Below are 15258 nucleotides of genomic sequence, written 5' to 3'. Positions count from 1 at the left end.
CATCCCCCGAGGGCTCCCGGGCTGCCAGAGGGATGTCTGACTGCCAGCTTAGGCCCGATCACCCAGGGAGCGGGCATAAACCAGCAGGTGGTCATCCCCTGATGAGTACCAGACTGCGAGAGGGGACAGGCCGGGCTGAGGGACCTTCTCCCCCACCCCCCCAAGTGCACAAATTTTTGTGCACCAGGCCTCTAGTTTTCTAATAAAAGGGATCAGTACTCCTTGGAAAATGGCTGATGCTAGGACTGGGAAAGGAAATATATAAGATGAGCCTGGAGGACCTAGTGGTGCCAGAAAGGAAGGAAGTGGTTATAAAAAGCCACCATGATAGACATATCTCAAAGGGACACAGGAACCAAATATAAGAGTTCCCAATAGCCCAAACTGGAATAAGATAAAGTATTATTAGATTATAACCCAAAGTGTGAAATAGATATCACATACCAATATAAATAAATAATTGAAAATTTTTTTAAGTGAATAGAAAGAGACAAATCTCTTTGCAGAAGGATTCCAATTAATTTATGAAGGTGCTCCACTCTCGAGGAGATGGAGCCTATCTCCCTACTTCTTAAAGTTGAGCTGCTCATAGTGGCTATTAGTCTATGGAAAAGGTGCGGAAAGAATGACTTTATAATGGAAAAACCTGACAAACACTACCACATCAGGTGTTCAAGGTCAACATCAACATATTAGACACGTTGATAGTATGTACCCTTGATATATTATGAAAATCATACTATAGCACTGTGATCTTCCACCCAAAAAACCGTAACTCCAGTCTAATCATGGGAAAACATCCAATATATTCCAGAAGAATGGCATTTAATAAAATTTCTGACCAGTACTCCTCAAAACTGTTAAAATCATTAAAAACAAGAAAAGTTTAAGAAACTGTCACAGTAAAGAGGAGCCTAAAGAGATATGACGACTACATGTGGTGTGATATCCGAGATGAGATCCTGGAACAGAAAGGCAACATCAGGTAAAAATCCAAAAAAATCTAAATAAGTATAAAGTTAATAATAGTGCATCAATATTGGCTCATTAATTGTAACTTGAGTACCATACTTACGTGAGATGTTAATAATAGGGAAACTGGTTGTGGTGTTTAAGGGAATTCTCTGCACAATCTGAGCAATTTTTCTGTAAATCTAAAACTGTTTGAATGAATAAAAACTTTTTAAGTGGGCAAAGGATTTGAATAGACATTTTTCCAAAAACTTTACACAAATGGCAATGAGCACATGAAAAGATGCTCAACATCATTAGTCATTAGGGAAATGCAAATCAAAATCGCAGTGAGATAGCACTTCACATCTACTTAGGATGGCTGTAATAAAAAAGACAGGCAATAACAAGTGTTGATGAGGAAAGTGGACATTAGAATCATACATTGCTGGTTGAACTGTAAAATAATGAGGCCACTTTGATACAGAGTTTGGCTGTTCTTCAAAATGTTAAACATAAAATAACCATGTGATCCAGAAATTCCCCTCCTAGGTAAAGACCAAGAGAATTAAAAATACATATCCACACAAAAACCTGCCCACAGATGTTCAGAGGAACATTATTCAAATCATAGCTAAAATGTGAAACCAACCGAAATATCCATCAACCAATGAGTGAATAAACATTGTGTGGTGATCCACACAATGGCATGTTATTTAGTCATGTAGTTAATACATGTTACAACATGAATGAGCCTTGAGAACATTATGCTAAGTGAAAGAAGCCAGTCCCTGGCTCACCCTGAGCTAAAAGCAGTAACTATGTACCTCGGTGCTTATGGTGCTGGAGGGGTGGGGAACGTCCCGCCCGCGGGCCATATAAAGCCCATGAGGTCATTTGGTCTGGCCTTGCCAAACATTAGGGGTGAGCGAAGTAACTGTTTGAACAAATATAGCAGGCTAATTTTTAAGTTCATAATTTTGTATGGCCCTTGAATGATGTTATAAATATCCAAATGGCCCTTAATAGAAAAGAGGTTCCCTACCCCTGGAATCTATGAAGAGACCCTACACATACTGCCCTTGTAACTGCCTAAATACTTACCACCTGACATATTTTATGTAATCCTCATAATCAAGTCAAGAAGCAGGTATTATTAACTACATTTTAAAGATTTAAAGATTATTTGCATTTTAAAGAACTGTGGCAAACGTTAGATTTAAAATTAGGTTGACTCATTCAACGACCAACTCTAGACCATTACATTTCCCGGTACCTCAACCTCTCAAATGTTAGATTTCTCAGCACTGTCCTACTTATCTCATAGAGTTGTCTTTAGGATCAAATTGGATAATATAAAAATGCTTTTTAGCTTATGAATTATTAATTTATTCTTTTTTGTACTCAGACAAATACATATTCAGAATGAAAATCAAACAGATAAATCATACAAATAGCATGTTCTCAGTTATAGAAACGAAAGGCCTGAATTCTGAAGCGGTGGATAAAAGAGTGCTACAAAAATTATAATCGTTTCAAATTTAAATATCTCATTTTCCCAATTCAGAGATGATTTAATTTTCTTTCGTGAAAACATACTTTCTTTGGTTATTTGTGGGGTGTTCTTTTGGGGAGGGGATAAAATTGTTGGATGTTTAAGTAATGTACAGAGATTTTAAGCATATACATATCAGATTCAGGATTTTGTCTAATTTCCTGGTTACTAAAAGAATAGACAGAGTTATATTTTAGACAATTTACATATAAGTTTTATAACCCTGCCTTTAAGTCACTAATATAAATGTGTGGCAAAATCACATATTCTGAATATCTGCTTATTTTTAAAAGTTATATATGAATACATATGCTTTCTAAACCAAGTTTTGCCAGTGCCACACTCAGATAATCTGAATTTAAATCTTAGCTCTACCTCTTCGGTCAAGTTACTTATTAAAGTTACTTATTGCTCTCCAAGTTTTAGTTTCCTAAAACTAAGTAGCTGGATTTAACTAACCAGTTACAGAGCTGGAATTCAAAGCAAGACCTGTCTGACTCAATTCATTGGATCACAGCAAACTAAACCATAAAGATCCTTTGTTGTCTTAGCATGAAGCCTGGGAGATCACTAAGTAAACCTTCGTCAAGAGGCTAAAGATTTCACTATTCGAGATCAAAATGCGTTATCTTCCATAGCATTTTTATACTGTGGAACAACTGTAACCAAAGATAAATAAGAAGGAACTGTTGAGACCGACGGACGGGCCGGAGCGACAGCAGGCGAGCAAGATGGCGCAGACTCAGGGCACCCGGAGGAAAGTCTGTTACTACTACGATGACGGGGATGTTGGAAATTACTATTATGGACAAGGCCACCCAATGAAACCTCACCGAATCCGCATGACTCACAATTTGCTACTTAACTATGGTCTCTACCAGAAATGGAAATCTATCGTCCTCACAAAGCCAGTGCTGAGGCGATGACCAAGTATCACAGCGATGATTGCATAAAATTCTTGTGCTCCATCCGCCCAGATAACATGTCTGAATACAGCAAGCAGATGCAGAGATTCAACGTTGGTGAAGACTGTCCGGTATTTGATGGCCTGTTTGAGTTCTGTCAGTCATCTACTGGTGGCTCTGTGGCAAGTGCTGTGAAACTTAATAAGCAGCAGACGGACATCGCTGTGAATTGGGCTGGGGGCCTGCACCACGCAAAGAAGTCTGAGGCATCTGGCTTCTGTTACGTCAACGATATCGTCTTGGCCGTCCTGGAACTGCTAAAGTATCACCAGAGGGTGCTGTATTTTGACACTGATATTCACCATGGCGATGGCTTGGAAGAGGTCTTCTATACCACAGACCGGGTCATGGCTGTGTCCTTTCATAAATATGGAGAGTACTTCCCAGGAATTGCGGATCTACGGGATATTGGGGCTGGCAAAGGCAAGTATTATGCTGTTAACTACCCGCTTTGAGATGGGATTGATGACGAGTCCTGTGAGGCCATTTTCAAGCCGGTCATATCCAAAGTGATAGAGATGTTTCAACCCAGTGCAGTCGTCTTACAGGGTGGCTGTGACTCTGGTTGGGGCTCGGTTAGGTTGCTTCAATCTGACCCTCAAAGGGCACGCCAAGTGTGTAGAGTTTGTGAGGAGCTTTGACCTGCCTGTGCTCATGCTGGAAGAGGTGGCTACACCATTCGCAATGTTGCCTGATGCTGGACACATGAAATAGCTGTTGCCCTGGACACAGAGTTTCCTAATGAGCTTCCAAACAACAACTACTTTGAATACTTTGGGCCAGATCTCAAACTTCACATCAGTCCTTCCAATATGACTAAGCAGAACACAAATGAGTGCCTGGAGAAGATCAAACAGCAGCTGCCTGAGGACCTGAGAATGCTGCCCCATGCCCCTGGGGTCCAAACGCAGGCGATTCCTGAGGACGCCATTCCAGAGGAGAGTGGTGATGAGGATGAGGAAGACCCTGACAAGTGCATTTCGATCTGTCCCTCTGAGAAACGAATTGCCTGTGAGGAAGAGTTCTCCGACTCTGATGAGGAGGGAGAAGGTGGTCGCAAGAACTCTTCCAACTTCAAAAAAGCCAAGAGAGTTAAAACTGAGGATGAAAAAGAGAAAGACCCAGAAGAGAAGAAAGAAGTCACAGAAGAGGAGAAAACCAAGGAGGACAAGCAAGAGGCCAAAGGGGTTAAAGAGGAAGTCAAATTGGCCTGAACGGTCCTCTCCAGTTCTGGCTTCTTGCAAAGTGCCGCACCTTCCTCCAGTAACCCCTCAGATTTTATATTTTCTATTTCTGTGGATTTATATAAAAATATATTAAATATAAATATCCGCAGGGCCTAGACAGGAACCAGGGCCATGAGCCCAGGGCACACGTGCTGGGCACGCTCTTATAATAGCTGCCCTGCCCTCCTTCCCCAATTCTTAATTTTGAACCATAAAGGGTGCCAGTTCTGGGTGGGAGGGATTCTATTCTCTTAAACATCCATAGAACAGAATTCCGAAATGCCAAATTCCTGCCTAGTGGCTTTGCAAAGATGCCTATATTGAGCATTCTAGGAATGGCTGGGAATTCAGGAACCCCCTGTTCTTTACAGGCGCCTTAAGGTAACATCAGCTACATCTATTTTGGTTCTGTTATACCTTCCCACTGGCCCCAAGCGAGTTAAGAAACCCACACTCTCTGACCTCTCACCCCTCTCGGTCCCCCATTCTGCAGGTGGGAATTGGTAGTTTCCTTTTTGAGATGCTATTTTTGGGGAGTGTGTGTGTGTGTGTGTGTGTGTGTGTGTGTGTGTGTGAATCTTTGTAATAAAACGGTACATTTCTATAAAAAAAAAAGGAACTGTTGATATGATTTTGGTGACAGGTATCATACACCTAATCTCAAATTTAGAATAAAATTTACTCAATTCTATGGCAGAAATACTATAACTGAATGGGAATAGGAGTGAAAGTGGCTGCCTCAACCAATGATGGGCATGGAAGTCACAGACTGTGACACTGAAGATGTCTGTAAAAAAGGTGCCTACTTGCCTAGAATAAACCACTGTAAACACTATATCCATAAAGCGATTGTCTTGAAATACTAGTCTGTTAAAATTCCAGGTTCATCTTTTTTACACATAATATTGGATAATTGTATTAGATAGAAATTATATATATAGCATTTTCATTTTGAATTTATACCCAATTTAAACTTTAAGAAGCTATTTGACTTATCATGTGGCATCTTACAAAACATGGATTTTAAGACTGATTAATTCCAAAAATTAAAAACTGAGGTTCTATTTATAGGGTTCCTCTAGCATGACTAAGGTGTATTTTGTTTTGTTTTTCAAATGAATCCATTGTTTGCTTAGTAATATAATTGTCTATACTGAAAGCCTATCTCTATCTAGGCTTTGGCAATTTGCTGGAATTTTTCATATTTAATGTTTTTGCAAAGCATGATCTTGTTTCTAAAATCAACTTTCTTTTCTTATATAGTTAAAGGAAATTCTTAACAAAGAACTGTGTGAAAGATCACATTTTTTAAGTGAAAATATTTTGAGGAGTTAAAAAAGTGATCATACAAATATGAGGTGTCTCATAAATATCCATTTATGAAAATGGTTGGGAAATAAGAAAATTCAGTTAAAAATATTTTATCTCTAAAAGTTACCATATAAACCACACATTGCTTATCTATCAGTGTCAAGCAATTATATAGAAAAGACCCAAGCATTAATGTATTGTACAGTCCAATTTTTTTTTCATGCTTTGAGAAGTAGTTCAGTATCTTATCATGCCTCAGTATCACTACTGTGCCCTTTCATCATCACTGAATATAGTGTGAGGATGAAAATGCACTCATTATTTAGCTTTGAGGTTGACTCTCTCTCAGACAGAGGGGGCTGGACAGGGCTGTTATTTTTATCATGATCCTCACAGGCTTTGATGCGCTGCCTAGATCCCACTGTGGTATATTTAGCACCAGCTCTTCCTGCAGCAGCCTCGGCCACATGGAACCACGCTTTCACACCCGCTCACTTCTGCTGAATATATCATCTAAACATGGTTTCTGAAAGACTAATTTCTATGCATAGCAATAAGGGGGGGACATTTTTTAATTTACCAAATGAAGTTTAAGTCTTGTCAAAAGCCATCTGACTTGCCAAGTACACACACACACACTCAATATTTCTGAAATAAATTTTTTTAAAAAGTATCCATTGAAAAAGAGAAAAAAACCATTAAGGGAATAGATGAACCGCATGTATTTTAAATGTCCTTCTCCAGATCACACGTATGTGTATGTTTGGTTTGCAACAACAGTAGCCCCGTAAATGTAGCCAGACACATATTTTACTCCGATGTTGCTATGGAACCCTTTCCTAACTGAAAATTAAATTTCTCCATCTGTTTGCCTGACTTTGTATCACTGCAGTGCTGAGGGCCAGCTGACCTAACAAACATGCTGCTGAACAGATTCATCAAACCAGAAACAAAACAAACACGAAGCAAAGCAAATACCATAAGAAACCATATAATTCTGAAAGATTCACTCTCCAAAAGGCCCACTAGTGTTGATAAAGCTGGTGGAACTTTAGGGATACACTCTCACACAGGCAACCTATGATACAAACCTCTCAACAGTACATTGAAGATGACCTGCTTAGGACAGTACAAAATTGTAACTGATTCAATAAATCTATTGAATTGGGGGCATTTAACTAAAAGGGGGCATTTAACAGACAATTTGGTCCTGATTTGCATTGCACTTTAAATATTTTTTATTGTTGACAGTAGTACAGATATCTCCCATTTTCTCCCCCTTTACCCACCTCCTGCCAGGCCCTACTCACCCCCCTCACAGGTCTTCACTACCCTGTTGCCCGTGTCTATGGGTTATACATATACGTTATTTGGTTTATAATTCTTCTTGTCCCCCCAACCCCACATCGAGGTATGTCATTCCGTTCCATGCCCCCATGCCTTGTGCATTGTACTTTAAAAGTACCCAAAACATAAATCATATTAAAAATACTAAATGGATTCCATGTATTTCCCCCTTTGTGAAGCCAAATTAAAGATTCTTCAATAAAACAAAAGATTGTCATGCAGACAATTAATATAATTTTAACTTTATTTTAATTGTTTAACTTATACATTTATAATGTAATTCATGTTAACAAGTTACAGAATTCTCAAAGGCTATAAGCATATTCCAATTAATTCTAATTATATAAGTAATTTTATACACATAGGCTTATAATTACTAGTCTATATACTGGTCTGCCCACAAGCATAACTTTTTGACACTAATTTATAATTATTTTATTTTATTTTCCCATCACCATTTACTCCCTCTATGCCCTCTTCTACCTCCACCACCCCTCCACCCCACCATCACCACTGTTCTTGACTATTTACATTAGTACATTTATCAAAATATAGAACCAATTACTAATGATATTTTCTTGAAATTTTAAAAGTATTTATGAAGTATCTACTGAAAAGACTTTGAAAGCATTTTCCTTAAAAATATACAAAAATAGGAAAAGAAATGTCAACAGACGTTATTAGCTCATTAGTTTCTCCTCTTCAAATATTTTTTGTTCCCAAGTAGTTTCTTAGTTATTTATTCATATGATGCTTATAGAATTTGTGTGTGTTTTTTCCCCAAATTTTGGGTAATTTTACTTAGGGACAAGTTTTTCTCCCCCTAGCAGACTAAGAATTCCTGAGAGCAAAACATTATTGTGCCCTACCTAAAATGTTTGTTGAATGAATTATCCATCTTTGAATTCTCCAACATTAATTAACCTATTTTCTTATCATAAAATATGTTGCTGATTAGCTTTAACATATAAACTCAAACTAAATTTTCCCTTTGTATCCCTAATGCTGGTGTTTAGGAAACAAACAAAAAATTTAAAGGATATAGAATGTTTCCAAGTGTTGAAGCTGACTTTTAGCATAATTTGGAGAAAATGCTATCTGATAAGCAAAATATCAATCTTAACTGATAATTTTATAGTAATAAAAACTAAGATTTTTTTTAGGTTTATTAATAGACTAAGCAAAAAACAAAAACAAAAACTTATAGATACAGACAACATTACCAGAGGGAAAGGGGCTTGGGAGAGGTAGAAGAGGTTAAAGGAGAAATAAATAGTGATGAAAGCAGACTTGACTTTGGATGGTGAACACATAATACAATAAACAGATGATGTATTATAAAATTGTACACTTGAAACCTATATAATTGTGTTTACCAATATCATCCCAATAAACTAATAAAAATTTTAAAAGTAATAATTGTGTTAACCAATGTCACCCCAATAAACTAATAAAAATTTTAAAAGTAAAGAAGCCCTAACCAGTTTGGCTCAGTGGATAGAGCGTCGGCCTGCGGACTGAAGGGTCCCAGGTTCTATTCCGGTCAAGGGCATGTACCTTGGTTGCGGGCACATCCCCAGTAGGGGGTGTGCAGGAGGCACCTGATCGATGTTTCTCGCTCATCGATGTTTCTAACGCTCTATCCCTCTCCCTTCCTCTCTGTAAAAAAATCAATAAAATATATTTTTTTAAAAAGTAAAGAAAAAAATTTTTAAATAATAAACTGGGCCTTACCAAAAAAAGAAAAGTCATCCCAGCTGTCTGAGAATATTGAGAAATAGAATCATTCATTCTGGTGGGACTTCTGATTTATTTTATAGACTTGGTGAAGAATTCAATCATATTTCTCTATATTTTTCTAAAATCAGAAAAAGTGCCCCAAAGATATGATATAATTATTTTCTAAAATCCAAAAGTGCCCCAAAGATATGATATAATTGATGCAAATAATTACTGGAAGGAATTAAACATAGTGCTGAAATCTTGGGAAAGATCCAACCTTGAACCAATGTCTTCCAAAGTTCCTGTTAAAGCTGTCCTAGACAATCTGGGCTCGGAGGACATTATTTTGTACTGGGAGGGCTTTTTTCCATCTCACTTGCTACGTCAAGTGTCTCAGAGCCCTCAGAAATAAAATCAGAGAGTAAGGCAACAGAATATGTTTTCACGTTTGGCATATAGGTTCCCACTGTTCTCCAGTCCCACTGTAAAATTATCATATCCAAAGATCATAGACATGAATAGCAAAAAATATATATTTTGATGAGAGTGATTAAGCAAATATTGAGAAGGAAATGTTGTCAAAACTTTCTGGGACAATACATTAGTAATCATCATGTCACTTCTACACACATTAATAAAACCATAACTTGTTCAGATAACTAAATATTTCATTCACTATTTTCTTGTAATATCTCTATTTCCTTGATATTACAATAAATAGCTCTTTCTATATGCCACAAAGTAGCAGTGAAAGTAGGATGGATAAAACTCCAACATTTGCTGTATCTATTTCTGTAACACATCTCCCACATTATATATATGTGAAAGCCTCAAGACTGTGGTTAATTTTAAACCTAGTCAAGATGGCAGTCCACCCACATTTCCAGGCTTAAAATATAACATCTTTCATAACTACTTCACACCATATAAAATCCATATATGCTTTCAGTAATGCTAATGATATTTTTCCAACCACCTTCTGCTTATATCAGCCTTCAGCGTTTGCTTGGTATTTATGCCCTGATGTTATCCACCGGAATCACACTTCCTTCTTAAAAAACTGAGAAATCTGTCACAGACTACAGACTAAACAAAATAGAAGGTCCTACTGCCTCCTATAAAGACAAATCTGTTTTGTTCAGATTAAAATTACAACTAAGGATAATTCAGATTTACTTCTTTTTGCAGACACTCTGAGGCCTTAAGCAAACAAGTTTAAGATGAGAATCAATTTTACCTAGTAGATGTTAGACACTGAATCTATTGGTCGTAAAAATGCCTTCGTGGAATAGTTGGGGTACGAAGGTAATGAAGAAAGGGAAAATTTGAGCTAAAATTTATTTCCTTGGGTTCTTCTTGAGAAAGTGGGAAGAGGAACTTTGCTGTTTTAATTCTTGGCTCCTGGGTGGTAAAATTTGAAGCAAGAGCCCCACATAGGCCTTGGGCCTAAATCATATGCGCTGGTCCAATTTACTAAGACCTTCTGCATTAGTTTATCATCACAAGCCCAGCTTTTCACACTAGAGTAGGACTTTTTTCTGTTTGTTTCTGGAGCTGAGACAGCCCTTGGGAATCTCACAGGATGCCACGGCTATATTCAAGCATTCCTGAGTGCCAGACATAACCATCTAATAGCATTCCATCCCCTACTCTGACCAAGGAAACAATATTTTTGCTCTTCTGCAAAGTGATAAATGTGACCAGCAGGCAAAACGGCCACATGACCATCCGGAAAGCAACACGGGGTGCCGGGGCACAGAGGGCACGCTAATGCACACAGGTGTCCCACGGAAGTGATATATTCCCTTTGTTGGTTCAAGAAAACTTGATGCTATAAAAGCGTTCTCAAAAGTTTAGGGTAAGTAAACATATTTTGTAAATGATTAATAACTACTTACTGAACATCTCTGATGTAAGGTGTTACAAAGGCCGCTATGGATATACAGATGAATAAGACACCACCCTCTTGTCCCAGGAGTTTATCAAGCCAGAGTAAGAGCTCCATGAATATGCTACACGGATGAGATGGAGAAAGGGCTCTGACAGAAGCCATGTGCTTTGGAAAGGCTGGAGAAAGAGTGGCTCATTCTAAATGCAAAACGACAACAACCACAAAGGCTTTTAGGGCCAAGAAAACCACCATATAAACAAAAGCATTTAAAAGTCACAGTTTAAATACAACAAGCAGTCTCCCTCTTTAAGGAACTTGTTAATGAATTTTCTGGTAAAACATAAAAAATCTTCAAAAAGAGGCCCAAAGACATTGGTGTGAACAGAACCCTCTGTGCTGTGCTCTGGGGCCTGTTCAGAGGATGGGGGAGCTGCTGCCACCTCTTCCTTTCAACTGAAGACCCAAATCTACCATGAGGTGTAGCTGCTCTTCCCACAATGGGCTGATTAGGTAAACGTGACAAGCAAAAATCACTTGTTGTACCAGAAAATCCAGCACTAGGCACCCAGAGGAGCCGTTGCGTATGTAACTGCCTTATCCATAGGCACTGCAGGTTGCCCAGATAATAACAGGAGGGCAGAACTCGTGAACCACGAAGCTTACTACTGGGATGGAAGTGGGTAGGCCACATGCATTTGGACTTGGGTTAACTGAATGATAACTTTCTATGTTACCGCAGGACTGGGGGATGTTTAATGATGTTACATGGGATGGGTCATGGCAATCACATTTATTCTTAATGGAAATCACACTTAAGCTCACATATTTAGATAGTGATATAGTCCTGACCGGTTTGGCTCAGTGGATGGAGCGTTGGCCTGCGGACTGAAGGGTCCCAGGTTCAATTCCAGTCAAGGGCATGTACCTTGTTTGCGGGCACATCCCCAGTGGCGGGGGGGAGGTGTGTGTGTTTTTTTAAAAAGATAGTGATACACACACACACACACACACACACACACACACACACACTACTGGCATTGTAAAAAAGTCACCTTGAAGAAATCTCACAAACATAATGTTAAGTAAAAATTAGTATGTCAGTAATTATATGAAGTTCAAAATGTGTAAAGACAAACAATAATTTAGGGTAATGCTTACCTCTGGGAGAAAAGGGAAAGGGATGTGATTAAGGAATAAAACACCAAAATGATATTAGGTTTCCTATGTTGGTTGTGTTTGTTTTTATTCTCCTCACCTTACATATGCTATACTAATTTTTTAAAATAATAAGAGCTAACAGTTTATTATTTAATTCTAATAATCCTACGAATAATATAAGTACTATTTTATCCCCATTTTATATATGGGAAAACTGAGGCATAGAATTGTAAGTAACTTTATAAAGGTTCCAAGCCTAGCAAACGATAGAGCCAAGACCAGAATCTAGGCAATGTGTTTCCATAGTAAATGGTCCTGAACACTGACTTATTTTCCCTCTTTTGTATATATTATGTAATCCTCCATTCTGAAGCTAAAAAGAAAGAACTGAAAAGGAAAAAATGGTTGGATTAAAGTCCCAAGGACTAATACCATTAAAAATGCTTTGCAACAAACATTGTGTATCTATACATGTGGGTGAATATAACAAGAAATATGCATCAAAAATTAAGAATCATTTTACCTGTTCCTTTTATTCTCTTCACATTTTTTTTTCATTTTATAAATTATCTGTAAAGACTATGTATTACTTTTATACTCAGGGGACAAAAATCAATGGTATTTAAAAATTCCCCTGCCCTTGGCTTTTTAAAAAATCTACATATCCTAAGTCACATGGCAAATTGCATAGGAAGACTAATTACAACTTTCCTGGCAGGTAATAGACAACTATGAGTGTTACTGAGTTCAAAAAAAAAAAGGGCTTTCATTTTATATCCAGAGGCAAATAGTGTTTCACATTTTGGCAAAAATTTTTGAGAGGCTGGTAAAGAGTTGCTTCAGACTTGCCTCCACATGCACCTCTGTGACTTCGAGACAATCCCCACCTACCCAAGGCAGAAAGGTGCCTGCATGGTGGTGGTGGTGGTGGGGGGGCGGGTGCAGGGAGCCCTCTGTCCACAGCCGCCAGGCTGAAAACGGAGGGACATGGAATTTTATGCAACAATCAAGAAAAAAGACTCACAATTCAAAGAGATTAGCTGCCTGACTAGCAAGTTTAGAAAAGCAGTCCTTAAATGGGAGTGTGAGTTTCCTGCTGTCATTCAGGAAAGCAGGGGAGGTCTGCAAAGGGGGTGCATGGCAACTGCTAATTGAGTGGTGCTGAGCCAGGGAGTCACTTAAGAGTTGCGTCTGCTGAGTTTTCCAGAGGAGGGGAAAGGAACGCATTTCTGCAGAGCAGAGCTTTCTTGATGGTGGGAAAAACTCCATCCAGGCAGATCATGGCAGAGTTTGGTAGTATTCTCCAGTAAAGACAACACTAACTTAAAGGGCAGCCCAAAGGAATACTGGGTCAATCCCCTAGCTAAGAGCTAGCTCCCAGCCTCAGGCTGAAGCGAGAGCAGGAACGGCAGGCTCTATTCCAAGTAGCCCAGGTCTATTAATGTTTTTCCTTAACAAGTTAATCTACTAAAATAAAAAGCACACAGACTCTCTAAAGGTAATCACTCCAACATTAGCCACTGTGAACTTCCACCGAACAACCAGAAGAGCACTGTGGAGGACTCACTTTCAACAACTTCTGACTCATGGCTCCTTCACGGACTAGCTTGGTGAATTGGAGCAAATCGCTAACTTATCCTAAGCTTTGGCTGCCAGCTTGTAAGATGGATATAATTTCCTGCCTCACAGTGCCCTTGTGAAGATATGGTGGGACAGTGGGTGTACTGCCTAGCTCAGTGCTGCTGCAGATGCTCTGGAAATATTCCTTGCATTTACTCACTAATCCATTTGCTCACCCACTGTGTCACAGCCCCCTACCGCCTCTGTCTGTGTGTATGTACACACCCCCCCCCCCCCCACACACACACAGCCTTGCTTTTCAGAATGATGTAGCCTAGGAAAAGCCTTCAAAAGTCACTCCTGTCTAGCTCATGACCTCCAAAATCAAGATTAACAACTCAAAGTATTTAAATGAGAACTGGGAGTTATTTTTCACTTTAGATTTCATTTAAAAATGACAAATTACAAAATAGTAGCTGGAAAGTGAACCTGCTATGAATATTTACAAAGTCTGCCAATCAGAAATAAAGACAAAAGCTGCCTTTTCTTGTCACATTGAAATGAAAACAAACAAGACACAGAGGAGGGAGCAGGAGAGCCAATATAAAACTTCATTACATGGATGAAGACAAGGAGTTAGAGAGGTCTGAGATAATACATGGCTGGAATTGGGTGATACACAACCCCTAAGAATTCTAATGAACACAGCCCCCAGGAACTTTAATGGAGTTCTTGTACATCTAAGGGCAATCATTTGGCTCATGGTGAATAGATCTAACTCTTGGCTTGCTAGCCAAGGAATATTAAAATTTTTAAATAAAAATTAAAAACAAGAGATTAACAAATGTTTCTCCCTAATGAAGTATGGTCTCATACTTCATCACCTTCATTGGCCAAACCACTGTGTCTTCCTTGGCCCAATAACCTGGTGAAATATAATGAATAACGACTGAGATTTCTGAGTTATTTTATGTTGGATGTGTGTGCTTGGCTTTTCCCTCTGAGTTTCACTGAAGTGGTTTCACATATGTGGTTTAAAAGCAGGTTGGTAAATAGGGAAAAAATGTTGACGGGCACAGCTGGGCTGAAGGCTTTTACTTCCACAGAGTGTGAAATTTTAAAAGTGGACTAAACTTTTAAAAACCAGAAAGTAACCTCAAAAATCTATCAGATCTGCTAGAGACCGCTTTAAAGGGAGGAAAGATTTGACAGAGAAGGTGTGATGGCAGCGATAGGAACAAAAATAAAACCTTTTCATGTTTGTACCGCAGAGGCTTACGCTTTCTGTAAATTACAGAACTTCTCCAAATGTACGGAACCTATAAATCCCTGGGCGTCTTGTTAAACCGCAGATTCTGCTTAAGCAGGTCTCGGGTGGAGCCTGAGCTTCTGCATTTTTAACCAGCGCCCGGCTGATGCCCATGCGGCTGGACTATAGACCACACTTTTAGAATATGGGAGTAGAACACAAAATAGAAGCCAAAAGATTTGAGTTTTAGTGCCTCCTGTCAAATTAACCCATTAGGATTTGGGGCGTGTCCCTCAGCTCAGTTTTCCTATTTCAGATACTCT

The 15258-nt window shown here is 38.7% G+C and overlaps 1 protein-coding gene and 1 pseudogene across 1 annotated transcript in view; one reads left to right on the top strand and one right to left on the bottom strand.

The window, feature by feature from the left end:
* Positions 1–15258, bottom strand: part of NRCAM (neuronal cell adhesion molecule) — a 193714-nt gene that overhangs the window by 168140 nt on the left and 10316 nt on the right. The window lies entirely within an intron of this gene.
* Positions 3199–5000, top strand: LOC102773772 (annotated as a pseudogene).

Source organism: Myotis davidii, unplaced genomic scaffold (assembly GCF_000327345.1).
Source record: "Myotis davidii unplaced genomic scaffold, ASM32734v1 scaffold125, whole genome shotgun sequence".
Classification (NCBI taxonomy): Eukaryota; Metazoa; Chordata; class Mammalia; order Chiroptera; family Vespertilionidae; genus Myotis; species Myotis davidii.
Note: the sequence above shows the minus strand (reverse complement) of the source record. Positions and strands in the feature narration are given on the sequence as shown.